The sequence below is a fragment of the Orbicella faveolata genome, unplaced genomic scaffold (assembly GCF_042242905.1).
Source record: "Orbicella faveolata isolate gen_17 unplaced genomic scaffold, um_ofav_v1 contig_17, whole genome shotgun sequence".
NCBI lineage: Eukaryota > Metazoa > Cnidaria > Anthozoa > Scleractinia > Merulinidae > Orbicella > Orbicella faveolata.
Window position 1 is genome coordinate 336,608 of NW_028301544.1, and position 16,961 is coordinate 353,568.

Below are 16,961 nucleotides of genomic sequence, written 5' to 3' on the forward strand. Positions count from 1 at the left end.
GCCCAGTTGCCCATGTTGCCTTTGTTGCCCTTGTGGCCCTTGTTGCCCATGTTGCCCTTTTGCCCTGTTGCCCATGTTGCCCATGTTGCCCATGTTGCCCATGTTGCCCATGTTGCCCATGTAGCCCATGTTGCCCATGTTGCCCATGTTCCCTTTGTTGCCCATGTTGCCCATGTTGCTCTGTTACCCCATTGCCCATGTTTCCCTTCTTGCCCTTGTGGCCCTTGTTGCCCATGTTGGCCTTTTGCCCTATTGCTCATGTTGCTCATGTTGCCCGTGTTTCCTTTGTTGCGCTTGTTGCCCATGTTGCCCTGTTGCCCTGTTCTCCATGTTGCCCTTGTTGCCGCTGTGGCCCTTGTGGCCCATGTGGCCCATGTGGCCCTTTTGCCCTGTTGCCCATGTTGGCCATGTTGCCCTTGTTGCCCTGTTGTCCATGTTGTCCATGTTGGCCATGTTGGCCTTGTTGCCCTTTTGCCCTGTCGCCCATGTTGCCCTTGTTGCCCATGTTACCCTTGTTGACCGGCTGCCCTTGTTGCCCATGTTGCTCTTGTTGTCCACGTTAATCCATTGCCCATGTTAACCTTGTTACCCTCTTGCCCGTGGTAGCCTTGTTGCCTATGTTGCCCAGTTGTTACCCAGTTGCCGTTGCTAAACATGTTGTCCTTGTTGGCCTGTTGCCCATGTTACCCATGTAGTCCATGTTGCCCATGTTGCCTTTGTTGCCCTTGTTGCTCGTGTTGCCCACATTGCTCTGTTGCCCCATTGCCCATGTTTCCCTGCTTGCCCTTGTGGCCCTTGTTGCCCATGTTGCCCTTTTGCCCTATTGCTCATGTTGCTCATATTGCCCGTGTTTCCTTTGTTGGCCTTGTTGCCCATGTTTCCCATGTTGCCCTTTTGCCCCATTCCCCATGTTGCCCTTGTTGCCCCTATGGCCCTTATGGCCCATGTGGCCCTTTTGCCCTGTTGCCCTTGTTGCCCATGTTGCCCTTGTTGCCCATTTGCCCTGTTGCCCATGTTGCCCATGTTGCCCTTGTTGCCCTTTTTGCCCGTGTTGCCATGTTGCCCATGGTGTCCTTGTTGTGCATGTTGCCCTTTTGCCCTGTTGCCCATGTTGCCCTTGTTGCCCATGTTATGCTTGTTGCCCATGTTGCCCATGTTGCCCTTGTTGCCCATGTTGCCTTTGTTGCCCATGTTGCCGATGTTTTCCTTGCTTCCCATGTTGCCCATGTTGCCCTTGTTGCCCATGTTGCCCATGTTGCCCTTTTGCCCTGTTGTCCTTTTGCCCTGTTGCCCTTTTGCCCTGTTGCCCTTGTTCCCCATGTTACCCCTGTTGCCCATGTTGCCCTTGTTGCCTGTGTTGCCATGTTGCCCATGCTGCACTTGTTGCCCATGTTGCCCTTTTGCCCTTTTGCCCATGTTGCCCATGTTGGCCATGTTGCCTATGTTGGCCATGTTGCCCGTGTTGCCCTTGTTGCCCTCTTGCCCATGTTGCCCTTGTTGGGTGTGTTGTTCTTGTTGCCCATGTTGCCATGTTGCCCATGTTGCCCTTGTTGGCCATGGTGGCCATGTTGCCCTTGTTGCCCTTGTGGCCCTTTTTGCCCATGTTGCCCTTTTGCCCTGTTGCACATGTTTCCTGTGTCGCCCATGTTGCCTTTGTTGCCCTTGTTGCCCATGTTGCCCATGTTGCGCTTTTGCCCCGTTGCCCATGTAGCTCTTGTTGTCCTTGTAGCCCTTGTTGCCTATGTTGCCCTTTTGCCTTGTTGCCCATGTTGCCCTTGTTGCCCCTGTTGCTCATGTTGCCCATGTTGCCCTTGTTGCCTTTGTTGCCCTTGTTGCCCTTGTTGCCCTTTTGGCCCTTGTTGCCCATGTTGCCCTTTTGCCCTGTTGCACATGTTTCCTATGCTGCCCATGTTGCCTTTGTTGCCCTTGGTGCCCATGTTGCCCATGTTGCCCTTTTGCCCCGTTTCCCATGTAGCTCTTGTTGTCCTTGTTGTCCTTGTAGCCCTTGTTGTCCATGTTGCCCTTTGGCCCTGTTGCCCATGTTGCCCATGTTGCCCATGTTGTCCATGTTGCCCATGTTGGCCATGTTGCCCATGTTGCCCATGTTGCCCATGTTGCCCATGTTGCCCATGTTGCCCATGTTGCCCATGTTGCCCATGTTGCCCATGTTGCCCATGTTGCCCATGTTGCCCATGTTGCCCATGTTGCCCATGTTGCCCATGTTTCCCATGTTGCCCATGTTGCCCATGTTGTCCTTGTTCCCCATGTTGCCATGTTTCCCATGTTGGCTTTGTTGCCCTTGTTGCCCTGTTGCTCTGTTGCCCCGTCGCCCATGTTGGCCTTGTTGCCCTTGTGGCCCTTGTGGCCCTTGCTGCCTTGTTTCCCTTAGTTTTTAGATATTGTTTAACCAAAATATGTGACAACGGGTTTTGTCGCTAAATTCTAAATTACGAAATTGGACGTTGAGAGGCCTACAGGCTGGAAACTTGTGCGCTTGACTCTGAGTTTCAAGGTACCAACTGGATCTGTTACAACTGAATTAAGGACACCCATTGAAATTGGATTGCACATGTTTATTCTTCTCTCCATCTTCAACATATATCTTCGATGTAAATCGTCTTGCATGGATAAGACCACTCTATTTATTCTAACAAAATACGTGGTTGCATCATTCTAGATACAATTTTGAAGAAGGTTGAATAAAGTCAGCTGGAAACTTGAAAGAGCCTGATTAAACTCATCTGCATGTTGACTAAAGTCAGTTTGAAACCTTGATAAACACAGCTGATTGGTGGTCTCTAGAAAGGTATTTTGCAATGTCCATCCAGAGAATGTATGCCTAGCTTAGAAAGCTGTGTAAAGCCAGCGTTACTTTACAACATAAATTGAAAATTGAGTTTTCTTTCGCCTAATCATTTTAGTTTGTTTTACGTAAAATACATTCTTTCTATTAACGGCGAATGGAAATTGTTATTTGTTATATGCTGTCAAAAATTGCTGTAAGTTTGCTAAAGGGAAATTATTTAGTGTACTATTTCTACAGGTTTCCACTCAAAGAGAACTCCGAAAACGTTAAAAATCCTACTTTTATGCTACTTTAGTCCACGTGAACATTAACCTTATTGAAAGCAATATTTTCCCCTAACACTTCGCAGACATCTGTTCTGGGAGACTTGAGGCTAATGGGTGAGAAAATTACTTCGGCTACTTCGTGAATTTAAGCTGCCATGGGAGGTGGCTTAATAGGGGTTCGTTAATTGTTTAATGGACATGGAATCACGGCGAGACAATCATGATAAATGTGTGCTTGGATGTTGTTATTAGTCATCACTTTCTATCCCAGACCGCCGTCTTTCATCGCCTTTTCGCCAAACTGCATACGTGTATTAAATTTTGGATGGCCGCTCTCCGGCTTTCGAATTGGGATGACCAAAAGGTGGCCGCGGCGGTTAATAGAGGTGGCCGGTTAAAAGGTTTTTTTTTGCAGTCGCCTACTAACGATAATTTCGGGACTTCGATAAATTACACAGGCCGCCTGATAAGGGGTGGCCGCTTAATAGTTGACTGTGTTTACTGTATTTTTCAAACAGTGTTAAAGATACTGTGTTTTTTTGTCTTTCATGTTTGTCTTGATTTATGCCAGTTTTATATTATATTTATTTCGACTCGACTTCCATCAAGCACTTTAGCGGGCTTTTTGACGCACCTGGACAACCCTGGGCATTTAAATGTTTCTAAGCTTTGTGTTGTCTGGCCACTATAACTGGGTTTAAATTGCCTACCATCATAGCGAAGCAAAGAAAAATTTCTCTCTAACCGAGGCACTAATCTCTTGTGAATAGTTTCTTGAAATAGAGTATAGCTCTCTTTTCAGAGATTATCTAATGCCCTTGGTTTTAAAAAAGGAGCATATATGCTTTTGGAAAACTTTCATCTGTTATTGTCTGATCATTTGGATAAGCCAAAAAGAAACACAGGACAGTTTAAAAAACAAGTGGGTGGAAACACTGGTAAAGGTTAAAGGTAATTGGAATCAATCCAATTCTCAGAAAGGATGAAATTCTCGGGAAACTTAATGATACAATCCAAGATAGAATTGCTGGAAAAGGTTGGACTGCAATTTACTGAATTCGTAAAGCTAGTACTGGAATACGTTAACATCGACATGGAAAAGTACCTAACACTGTTTACCAGTCAGTGAGGTGTTCAGGGCGCAATTACAACACGAAACGACAGCATGATTACAGTTGAACCTCCACTAACGGCCCCCTCTCCAACAACAGCCACTTTTTGTTGTCCCAGCGGACAGTCTATACATTCACAACAGCCACCTGTCCACAACGGGGACGGCCACTTAAATGCATTACAACTGCCAATTGAAGATAACTTCTCGACAACCACCAGTTAATCAACGACTGATGAACAGTGTATACACCCCCTCCTCAAAACAATTTTAAAAACATCCACTAAATGGGAAAGGAAAATGACGTAAGTTACAAGGTACGACGTAGAAGGTAGAATTCGTTAGGACAAGTACATAGGAGAGAGGGCGGAAATGACTGACTACCTCACAGCCTTGGGATAGGTACCAGAAGGAAGAAGGGTGAGAGGGAGAACTGAGACCACTTGGAGAAAGACTGCGTAGAAACGAAGTAACAAGGCTGGGTGCGCAAAATGGAGTGTTGGATTGAGAGCATGGCAGACTTATGCACCTACTGGCGTGATGAGAACAGATGATGATGATAAAATGAGAAAAAAAATTGAGATAGTCCTTAAGATGGAGTTGTGGTGATGGTAAGGAAAGAAGATCCTCCAAGATCCTCAATCGGGAGCTCATCTGCAAAGTCCTCAGATCCAATCCCTCAAGCCCCAGGGCACCAGAGTCAACTGGGAGACATGAAACTAGTTTGTCCACGTCAGAAACCTTAGAAAATAAATTTGAAACAGAACTTGGTGGAAAAAAGCCCAGCAAATGAAAACGCAGGGGATTTGCTATACAAAATATTGGAAATGATGGACATCAAAATACTTGTGGGGCATCCCTCACTGAATACTATCATGTTACTGCCCACCTTAGGTTTTGTTCTCCTGAAACATTATGTCTATGAATTGCTAATATTGCATCAGGTTTCTATTTAGAATAACCAGTTTAAAAACTAAGCTTAAGCGGCTTTGTTTATATTTCCTTGGTTTCTTTTCACATTTTTTAAATTAATTCATTGCATCAAACTTAACAGTACAAAGTTACTCCAAATTTACTTGACCTAATTTCAGTTCTATTCATGAGAAAATGTCTGGTTAACACCCAGCTTAGTACATAGGGACAAGGGCATTTGATAAAAAAAAAAACAGACCGAACCAGAAAAAAAATTAAGTGTTAAATAGAATAGAGTGGTTTTCAATTGAGAGGCAAAAGTAATCAGGCAATAACTTTGGCTTTGGTTTTGCTATGGTTTTAGATTGGCTGATTAGTCATATTGGTAAGTAACTGTTTGGTTTTGGTTTTACAACACTCAATTATTGAAAACTGCTGTAAACAAATTAAATAACAAATAAAATAGACAGTCAAATCTGAACAAAATCAATAAGGTCACTCTGATCAAACAGACCGATTAGTGGAAGAAAGTATTCAGCATCCTTACAATTAGAGCTAATTAGAGCAATGTTTGGGGTAGGTTTCCCTTTATGGCTGAAAAAATTCCGTCACCCACCCCCCTTGAACATCTCTGGACCTGCCTCTATAAATTATTCATGAAAGGGAGGTGCGTGTCTTTATCATAGAGGTGTCCACAGCAATGAGTTTGCCTATACAAAAAGCCTAGTTTTTGCATATACAAAAACTTGGCTAGCTACTTTAAAAGATCCGCATCTTGATTTAATATTATCTGTTGGTATTTATTTTGTTATGAAGTTCTTGGTAGTGATCAGCAATTCTTTAGGATTGAGCAAGGCTTTACACCTTGATGAAAAATTAATCATCAACTTTAATGAAGTTGGTGTTCTTCCCTTTGCAGAGAAAATGCATTTAATTTTCAAGCGAGGTTTACACCGGAATTGTGTTGGAAATTCTGTGTACATTTTGTAGCATTTAATTCCCAAGTGTATTTATAAAAACCTCCAAACACCACATGCTATCGAATATTATTCAAGTTACATGGGGTAAATAATAGCTTAAAATTCTACTATGTTTGTACTCACAATGTAAGCTTACTTAAACTAAAATAATACTTCTGGTAACATTTGCAAGAATTATCTGCAAATAAGTTTAATATTTAGTGTTGTTTTGATAATTCGAGGAAAATAATCTGCTTCAATTCTTAATGCGTAATGCTTAGAGAAATTCTGCATTTAAAACGCAAAAACGCCAAAATGGAAACGCGATGCAAACCTGTCATAATTCTTTGTTTATAGATTAACCGTTGCCAGGCTTTTTAAAACTGAAGAGGAAAACATACTGCTCCAAAACAACTCATTCTGTTCACTTTCGCGCTTCGCGATGATCGTCCGCCATGTTGATTTTTAAGTACCCTATTGTTTCCGATTGTTTGATCGATCCAGTCAAGAGAGACCTTGTAAGAGCTGCGTACTATCTGAATCATCTGGATTTTCCTCCAGCGGTACTATTTAGAAATCTGATCAGAACTTCATACAATGCATTTGTAACAGTACTTTTGCCAACTCCAGCACCTCCACTTAAGAATCATCTTTTGTTTTAATTGAATGTAAGTCATAATAAAAAAAAAACTGTCTTTGATTTTCATTCAAAAAGCGCTCGACCCTGTACCAGAGCTACTTTCCGAACGAAATAATCCCCCTCGTATAAAAGGCATAGTAAAAAATACGACACAACAAGGAGGCTTACCTTAACTTCATGATGATACAGCATTCATTCCCCGTTGCATTGTTTCCTCCTCCGGGTGACATTTTAAAAGACTTTAAAACGATTCGTCCTTGGTCGTGACATCATCGCTTTTCAGCATGATAGCTTTAAAGATTTCGAAGCGAGCATCGTGGTTTTCAGGATTTCAATGTCCATTCTTGAAGTTAGTGTTCCATAGCTTGATAATTTTCCATTTTACCACTCCACGAAGACCTCCTCGTTAAAACTGAACGAATGCCGCGTTACGCTGTGCTGCCGCACAAAAATGGTATAGTAAGTCCTTCTAGTCATTCCATGTCCATTTGTCGCAGCTACTGTTGCTTAGCTTAACAACCGTTTCCATTTTAAAACTCTACAGATTGAACCATCTTCGTGCCTCGTTAAGCGCCATGTATAGTCTCCATGTTTTCGGACAAAATTTCTCCTTTCTAGTGCCCTCTAAAATCTGCCAAACCTACAGGACAAACCATACTTAGCCGGGGAGGGATAGGAGAAAACTAAAATTAATCTGAATGGTGATTCTGGATGTTACGTCATCCATGAGCAGTTTTGCTCATGGATGACGACGACCTTGAGAGAGAGGACCCTGAGAACGAGGTTGTTTTGCTCAGTCCCACCACTCCTCTGTGCATCATTTGTTTTTTTATCCTGTTTCTTTCTCTTCACTTCTCCTCACTCCACACACAGGTTGTACCTTCATTTGCTTCTAATTACGTTTAAGTATCCGTTTGTTTGTTTATGTTCCGATTTTCTAGCCACAATTTAAGAAATCGCAGTCAAACGTCATCGCTTCTGCATGCATTGCGTGCCGTTTATTCTTTATACTGTTAGTGGTTGACCTCTTAGGTTATCCAGACATCTCGTGACCACAAATTATTGAGTTATTTTTTTGTAAAAAAAATACCTCTTAGTCGGCGCGTCGGGTATGTTATGGACGGGTCAATGGGTGAGTGAGTGAGTGAGTGAGTGAGTGAGTGAGTGAGAGATGTATGTATGTCACACCAATCAGATTGGATCTACTATAAACAGCCAATCAAATTTCTTATTGTAAAGGTAAATGGTATGTGAGAAGATTTGATCCCGATAGAGTTCAGAACGGCCGTATTCATTCTTTTATGAAAGAGGAGGAAGTATTCATATATTGGGTTTACTTCGACATTTTCTGTGGGTTAGGCTGAGGATTTTAGTTAATGAACGAGATGAGCCTTGAGGTGTGAAACTGTTCGTGAGTTAGTAGTATGCAAATGCAACGAGATATTTTTATTTTTAGTTACAAAGGTAACTTGATACTTTTGTTTTTCACAAGGAGTAAATTCAATTAGAGGTCACGAATCGTCGCGTCTAGTTCTTAGGACATGTTTTAGAGGGTACGAGACTTTAGATTTGAAACAGTTCTAACGTTTACAATAGTAAGTGCGGGTAACGATTGTTTTCTTCTTGTCGCATGCAAATATAACAAGATATTTTTGTTTTTTAGTTACAAAGTGTAATTTGACACTCTTGTTTTTCACGAATCGTCACCACTCTTTCCCTCGAGATGTTTGCTATCTTTAGTAACAAATGGTAACTTAACACTTTTGTTTTTTATATGGGAGTAAATTCAATTAGAGCTGACAAGTTATCGGCTATTGTTTCCAGGATATTAAACAAAAAAGAAGCTTTCATTTCTGGAAGGTTTTTACGTCTCTGCAGTAGCAGTTTAATAGTTTAATTTGATGACATTCATTTCAGTCCGATATTTTTAAAGGTAAAAAGTATGAAAACTGTTCAAATGTTCTTTGAAGACCAAGTTAAAGTGCAATTTAATTAAATCAGACTTTCAACGTGTCAGAGGTTTTTTTCTCTTTCTTTCTATTTTCGGTGAAGTTGTGTTGTGTTGTGTTGTGTAAAAAGGTAAACTTACGACTCGTATAAAATGCGAAAAAGTCTCTAAATTAAGTTGAGTATTTTTGAGCAAAAATTCCTCTTGGGGGTTGGAAGGGTTATGTGATCGGTGAGTGAGGGAGTTATGCATGTGCGTGTTCACACCAATCACAGTGCGGGTTGTATCAAAGAACGAATCAAATTGCCTTTAGAAAATAATATGGTATCTACATTAATCTGGAGACGTGTCAGATTACTGTAGTTTGTTCAGTCAAACATTTTATGGCTTACTATTTAGCGATCTTACCATGACCGATGTAACATCGCAACCAAAAAAACCTTGTCAAATTAACCAAATCATTACTGTACCATGAATGCTTCTATCTCCAACACTTCACACAAAAAAATAACTCTTGCACGCCTTGCGTGCCTATGTTTCAAGTTGAAGCCAGTTATTTGAATAACGCTGTATTTCATTATTTTTACTTTCAGTTTCAGTTGATTTGCAATTTCCGCTCACAGCATATTGACTCGCATTAACAAACCAAACGAAAGGACATCAAAAGACCCAAGTCTCCTAAGATTAACACAAACCAATTGTAAGTACTTACAAATTACTACAATGTTTAACGGCGTTGGCAAATTTTAATAAATTGTTGCTAGAACACCGCGGATTTAACCAATGCGAGAGCGATGAAGAACGTGTTAGACGGAACAAACCCAATGGATATAACTTGATATAATCCTTACCGTGCACATTTTTACTTTCACTTCCAGTTGATTTGAGATTTGCATTGGAAACAAAACGAGGGAACTTCAAATACTCTTATGAGTCCTGAGATGTAACACGACCAGTTTGTAAGTACATTCAAGTCATTTATTTCTGTATCTCTGGTAGCAGAACAGAAAATTTCAAGTCTTATATCATTTTTTAAATTGATTTACCTGTCGAAAGAGAATTAGTTCAGTCAATTGTAATCCGGGTTTACAGTAGTAGGTAGTTCTCTCTGCTCCAGTGCAAGTGGATTCGCAATGTTTATTTGATTTCCATGATCCGTAGCACATTGAGGAAGCTTCCATGATTATCATTTGATGAACAAAAATTCTGATATACTTGTCTCCATATCTTTGTTATGGTTGGAAGAATTTGTTTCAATGTCGACATCTTTCCTTTGGTGATCGTTCTCGTATTCCATGTAAACGGCATCTTCAATTTCTGTCTCCCTCGTTTGGAGCCAGGAAATATCTGATTTGGTCACTGCTGAATGTATACCAATGCTACGCACTGTGAAACAATTCATAGTAATGTTTACAAATTATACTACTGAGAGCTGTGAACGCCGAAGAACATTCTCTCACGTGATACAAACAAACTTATTCCAACTCAAAGCAATTTTTTCTTTTTGCTTAATTGTAAAGAAGCATTACACAATTCACAATGAAAAGAAGAGAAATAAATTCTCGTTTCTACAGGATGCTAAATTTAGTGAAATGAAATTTTAGATGTCTAGTTGACCCTTGTGTTTGCCCTGGCTGCTCTACTTACAAAGCCGTTCATTATTCGGAATATCAGAAATTCAGTAGCGTTTCACTAGCACGTTTAATTTTTTAAGACCATAAAGCTGTCTGCTGTCGTGAAGAATTTGGAATGTGGAATTTAAGTAATATTTTGTGTAGAGCTTCACCATGAGAAGCATTTCAAAACACAACTGTTGTCTGTGAGTAAACTTTGTACGGGGTCGATGTATTTTAAGAATGATCAGAAACAGAATCTTTGACATCGGCAGTTTCGGTTGTCTTTAAAAACAGAGTAAGTGAACGGTTCCTGAACGAGCAGAAATTAGCTTCGCTGCTATCGTTTTATAAGATCAACTGTTTACAGTATAGTAGACAAACCACTAATTAGTTTTCTCTGCTCCAGTGCAAGTGGATTCGCAATGTTTGATTTGATTTCCATGATCCGTATTACATTAAAGAGAAGCTTCCATGATTGTCATTTGCTGAACAAAGACTCCATTATACTTGTCTCCATACCTTTGTTGTGTTTGGAAATATTTGTTTCAATGTTGACATCTTTCCTTTAATGATCGTTGTCGTACGTTATCTAAACGGCATCTTGCTCTTTTGGAGAAATATCTAATTTGATCACTGCTGCATGTATATCGATGCAAAGCACTGTGAAACAATTCATAGTTGTTTACAAATTATACTGCTGAGAGCTGTGAACGCTGAAGAACATTCTCTCGCGTTATACAAACAAAGTATAAGTTAACGGTTCCTGAACGGCCAAAATTAGCTTCGCTGTTATCGTTTTATAAAACCAATTAGGCAAACCACTAATTAGTTTTCTTTGCTTCAGTTTAAGTGGATTCGCAATGTTTGATTTGATTTCCATGATCCGTAGAACATTAAAGTAAACTAACGAAACAAGCGAATTTGATTGCAGTTATCATTATGCTGGTTTGCACGCCAGTGAAGTGGTTATATTTCAAACAAGAAAATTATCAATCCTTCTTAGTTTTTAGTTTCATAAAATCTATAAGATCTTCTACAAGTCATGAGAAAATCCAATCTTTGTTTTGGTGCCATATATTACTGAACTGTCAAATTCTGAGTTTTATTTTATCTGCAACAAGATTTTTTTTTAAGAATAATAACAGAACTACTGTTCGAATGTGTTACTCTACGAGTAAAATTCGGCTCGAATTGACCCGATTAGACGAGTTTCTGTTGCACTATTCAGATAATTTCCATGCTTTTATTTACGAGGGCTGCCATCACACGAGTCCAGAGATCACAATGCCCCGATTAAGAGTGCATTTTCTGCGAATAAGCAAACAGGTATAACTTTGGGTATAAATCACTGATTGTAGGATATGATCAATATCTCCTGTACATATATCAACATGGGGCAGATCAGGCCAGATCAAATTGTGTAACATTACATTTCATTTATAGCACGAGAGCTTATCATCGCGTCACGCTACTTGCGTTAAATAAGGAAGCAAGTTGAATCACTCGAAGAAGAATCACCTGGAATTTATTCTCGCTGACTGGTTCTAGATTCCCATGGTATCAATATCTTTTCAACCCATGAAATATGGTAACTTACAACAGATTTAACATTAGAGATCGCTTTTTTTTAATACAGTGCCGTGTAAACATTCCTAAAATGCAATTCTAACCTGTGTGACAATCTGTTTTTGGAAACCTTTTGATAAAGGGTCGTAAATACCTGAATTCAACCCTGAAATAAAAAGCTAATATCTAATGCGCACTTTCCGAGAACAAAAAAAAAAAGAAATAAACACAAAAATTAATATTCAGCAAAGGTCAGATCGTGCCAGATCGAGCCTAATCGAAAGTGAAAATGCGTGCCTGTTTTCTTTAGGTAGCAGTTACATTCGCATTATACTTGCATTGCACTTGTTTGGTTCAGTAGGGGATTTCTTCCTGACATGAGGCTGCTCAAAAGGCCTTTAACTACTTTCAGTTTCAGTTAAAGTGTTTCATGTATAGATAGATACATGAAGAGAGTTTCATAATAGAACTTGTAGTTTGTGTGCAAAATTTGCACAAGGTGGATTTATTTTTAGGAACAGCAGATTCGCATGCTTGGCTACTTTTTTGTCGTCTGAAAAAATAAAATAGCCCAATAATTCAGCCCAAAACAATATAATAGACCACAGCACGAAGCTCGGGGGAACAAACCCCACAAACTCGGTAGTTATTTCCCAGAGCCTCGTGCTGTGGTCTATTGTTTTAGGCTGAATTTTAATATATCGACATTGGTCTGTTGGATTATGGTTCCTTGCACTGCACTGTAAATCAAGAATACAGGCATACATGTTCTTAGTGTAATGAGTAATCTTATGAAAGTGCAAGAGGTTATTTAAAGGTTTTCCCTACTCTTGTTATTTTCAAAATCAGCTTTAAAACTGCTCGTACAATTTGAGAGCATTTACAAAGATCCCACGCCCTCTAAACCCTTCCTTATACTTTCAACCCCCTCAAAAATATTATGTTTGTGAAATGTTATGATTTGACAAGAGATTGTTTTGACGTGTTCGAAAAGCGTGGAAAACTGACTTTTTCTATTGTTAGTGGTTGACCTTTTTGGTTATCCAGACATCTCGTGACCACAAATCATTCAAGTTGTAGCCAGTTATTAGCATAACGTTGTATTTGATATTTTACTTTCGGTTTCAGTTGATTTGCAGTTTCCGCTCGGAGCATTGGCTAGCATTACCAAACGAAACGAAAGGATATCAAAAGACTCAAGACTCTGCATGAGATTAAACATAGACCGATTCTAAATTCGTGGAAATTTCTACAAGGACAAATTTTAATAAATTGTTGCTAGAACACCGCGGATTTAACCAATGCGAGAGCGATGAACAACAACAACAACGTGTTAGACAGACCAAACCCAATGGACATAACTTGATAAAATCCTTACCGTGGACATTTTTTCTTTTACTTCCAGTTGGACCCAGTTGATTTGAGATTTGCATTTGAAACAAAACGAGGGAACTTCAAATACTCTCATGAGTCCTGAGATGTAACACGACCAATTTGTAAGTATATACAAGTCGTTTATGTGTCTCTGATATCAGAAAAGAAGATGTTAAGTCTTATATCATTTTCGAACTTGTTAAGTCAATTGTAATCCGAATTTACAGTAGCAAGCAAACCACTAATTACTTTTCTCTGCTTCAGCGCAAGTGGATTCGCAATTAGATTTGAACTGATTTCCATGATCCATGACATGAAAGAAAGCTTCCATGATTATCATTTGCTGAACAAAGACTCCATTATACTTGTCTCCATACCTTTGTTATGGTTGGAAGAATTTGCTTCAATGTTGACATCTTTCCTTTGGTGATCGTTCTCGTATTTCATGTAAACGGCATCTTCAAATCTGATTTGATCACTGCTGCATGTACACCAATGTAAAGCATTGTGACACAATTCATTGTTGCTTACAAATTATACTGCTGAGAGCAACGCCGGAAATTAACAACATTCTCTTACGTTATACAAATAGACTTATTCCAACTCAAGCTTTGTGCTTAATTGACACTTTACATAATTCTCAATGAAAGTAAGAGAAATAAATTCTCGTTTTCACTGGGTCCTCAATTTAGTGAAACGAAAGTTGACCCTTGTGTTTTCTTAGTCTGCTTTGTCTACAAAGTCGTTCATTATTCGGAATATCAGAATTTCAGTAGCGTTTCACCAGCACATTTTATTTTTTTAGAATTAACACCCTGTCTACCGTCGTGAAGAATTTGGAATGTCGAATTTCAGTAATATTTTGTGTAGAACTTCACCATGAGAAGAATCTCAAAACACAACTGTTGTTTTAATAAATTGTTGTTAGAACTCCGGCGGATTTAACCAATGCGAGAGGGATGAACAACGTGTTAGACGGAACAAACCCAATGAATATAACTTAATATAATCCTTACTGGACACATTTTGACTTTCAATTTCAGTTGATTTGAGATTTGCATTGGAAACAAAACAAGGGAACTTCAAATACTCTTATGAGTCCTGAGATGTAACACGACCAATTTGTAAGTACATAAGGGTCAGTTTTGTGTTTCTGATAGCAGAACAGAAGATTTCAAGTCTTATATCATTTTCCAAGTTGATTTACCTGTCCATAAGCTTAGCTTACAGTATTAGGCAATAAACCACTAATTAGTTCTCTCTGCTCCCGTGGAAGTGGATTCGCAATGTTTGATTTGATTTCCATGATCCGTAGCACATTAAAGAAAGCTTCCATGATTGTCATTTGCCGAACAAAGACTCCATTATACTTGTCTCCACACCTTTGTTACGGCTGGAAGAATTTCTTTCAATGTTGATATGTTTCCTTTGGTGATCGTTTTCGTATTTCATCTAAACGGCATCTTCAATTTCTGTCTTGCTCTTTTAGAGAAATATCTGATTTGATCACTGCTGCATGTATACCAACGCAAAGCACTGTGAAACAATTCCTTCCTGTTTACAAATTATACTGCTGAGAGCAACGCCGGAAATTAACAACATTCTCTCACGTTATACAAACAGACTTATTCCAACTCAAAGCAACTTTTTCGTTTTGCTTAATTGTAAAGAAGCACTACACAAGTCACAATGAAAAGAAGAGAAATAAATTCTCGTTTTTGCGGGTTGCTAAATTTAGAGAAATGAAATTTTACATGTCTAGTTGACCCTTGTGTTTTCCCAGTCTGCTCTGCTTACAAAGTCGTTCATTATTCGGAATATCAGAATTTCAGTAGGGTTTCATCAGCACATTTTGATTTTTTTTTTAGAATAAACCTGGATGCTGTCGTGAAGAATTTGGAATGTCGAATTCAAGTAATATTTTGTGTAGAGCTTCACCATGAGAAGCATTTCGAAACACAACTGTTGACCACTGTTGTCTGTGAGCAAACTTTGTACAAGGTCAATGTATTTTGAGAATGAGCAGGAACAGAATCTTTGAATTCGTATGTTTCGGCAATTTCGGTTGTCTTTCAAAACAGAGAAAAAACGGTTCCTGAGCGGTCAGAAATTAGCTTCGCTGTTATCGTTTTATAAAACCAAGTGTTACAAAGCTAACGAAACAAGCGAATTTCATAGCAGTTATCATTATGCTGGTTTGCACGCCAGAGACGTGGTCATATTTTAAAACAAGAAAATTATCAATCCTTCTTAGTTTTTAATTTCATAAAATGTAAGATCTTTTACAAGTTCTGAGGAAAGCTAATCTTTCTTTTGGTCCCATATATTACTAAACCGAAAAATTCTGAGTTTTATTTTATCTGCAACAAGACACTTTTTAAGAATAATAACACAACTACTGTTCGGATTGTAACGTGCCGAAATAAAGGACAGATCCTTCACGAAAATACACACGTGTTTTAATTCTCTTCTCAATTCTCCGAACAAAAACTAGATCCTATTACAACAGCGTGGTGATTTCGCAACAACAAATAATGTCACGCATTCGTTCGTCACACCATCCTCCCCTAACAAAAACACTTAATTAGAGTCCCCAAATGTCACTAGCCGGATATAGAGTAAACAAAGTCTTAGTCCATCTGATAGTCAGCTGTCCAGGCCGGTCTCCTTGGTGTCCGACGCGGCCTTTTCTGGGCTGTCTCGGCAATGGCGGGCGCCTTTTCAAATTCCTTAGCTGCCGGCGTAGGCTTGAAGTTCTGCTGCTTAGTTGGCTGGCCACTCTTCCAAGCTTCACCCGCAGTGGATGCTCCGTCTTTGCCAGTCTGCCCTTCGGTTAGCCAGTTAACAAAACTGTGTCCCTGGTACTTCTTAAGCCGGTCAACATGGACGACCGTTGGTTTCGACCTTGGTCCTTTCTGGATCCTATAGATCAGGTCATCCAGACGAGATATTACCAGGTACGGTCCTTCCCAGGGCCTCTGTAACTTTGGGGTCCTGCCTTTCTTGCGTCTCGGGTTATGAAGCCAAACAGGGGCCCCACGTTCAAAGCCACGGTGTGATGCCTTGTGATCGTAGTACCGCTTGTTCCTTTCGCTCCCTAACTTCAAATGCTCACGGGCAAATGCATGAATGCGTTCCAATCGGGCCTGTAGGCGGTGGACATATTCGGTTTTGTCCTGGTCACCACTTTCTTGCTCGGGACGCCCAAACTGAAGGTCAATTGGAAGGTCAATCTGCCGCCCAAACATTAGCTCACATGGAGTAAAGGAAGTGGTTTCGTGGACAGCGGAACGATACGCCATCATCAGGACAGGCAGGTGGCTATCCCAATCCCGTTGATTCTCTGCTACAAACTTGGACAACATGCCTTCTATTGTCCGGTTGAATCGTTCAATCATTCCGTCTGACTGTGGGTGGAGGGGTGTGGTTCTGGTTTTATCCATTCCCAGTGCCTCGCACATTTCTTGAAACACTTTTGACTCGAAATTCCTTCCCTGATCGGAGTGAATCTGCCTTGGGATGCCAAAACGAGCCACGAATTCTTCAACTAACACTCTTGCTACAGTTGTGGCCTCTTGATTGGGAATCGCGAAGGCTTCCGTCCACTTCGAAAAGTAATCCCCTATGACGAGGATGTATTTGTTGCCACGGTCTGATTCAGGCAGCGGTCCCAGTATGTCGAGAGCCACTCTCTCAAGGGGGGCACCAACGTTGTAGGTCTGCAAAGGCGCTCTTGGTGTGCGGGTCGGCCTCTCCCTGGAGG

General features: G+C 40.2%; 1 protein-coding gene across 17 annotated transcripts in view; it reads left to right on the forward strand.

The window, feature by feature from the left end:
• LOC110042055 (uncharacterized) overlaps positions 1-16,961 on the forward strand; it is a 184,097-nt gene that overhangs the window by 78,897 nt on the left and 88,239 nt on the right. For 12 of the 17 annotated variants that reach the window (XM_089288549.1, XM_089288544.1, XM_089288543.1 and 9 more), the window contains 2 exons: positions 13,230-13,320; positions 14,242-14,322. The gene's annotated coding sequence lies outside the window, so the exon portion shown is untranslated. Of the gene's footprint in view, positions 1-9,235; positions 9,343-9,520; positions 9,602-13,229; positions 13,321-14,241; positions 14,323-16,961 lie in introns of all 17 variants that reach the window. The other 5 variants (XM_089288553.1, XM_089288552.1, XM_089288555.1 and 2 more) reach the window with 3 other exon arrangements.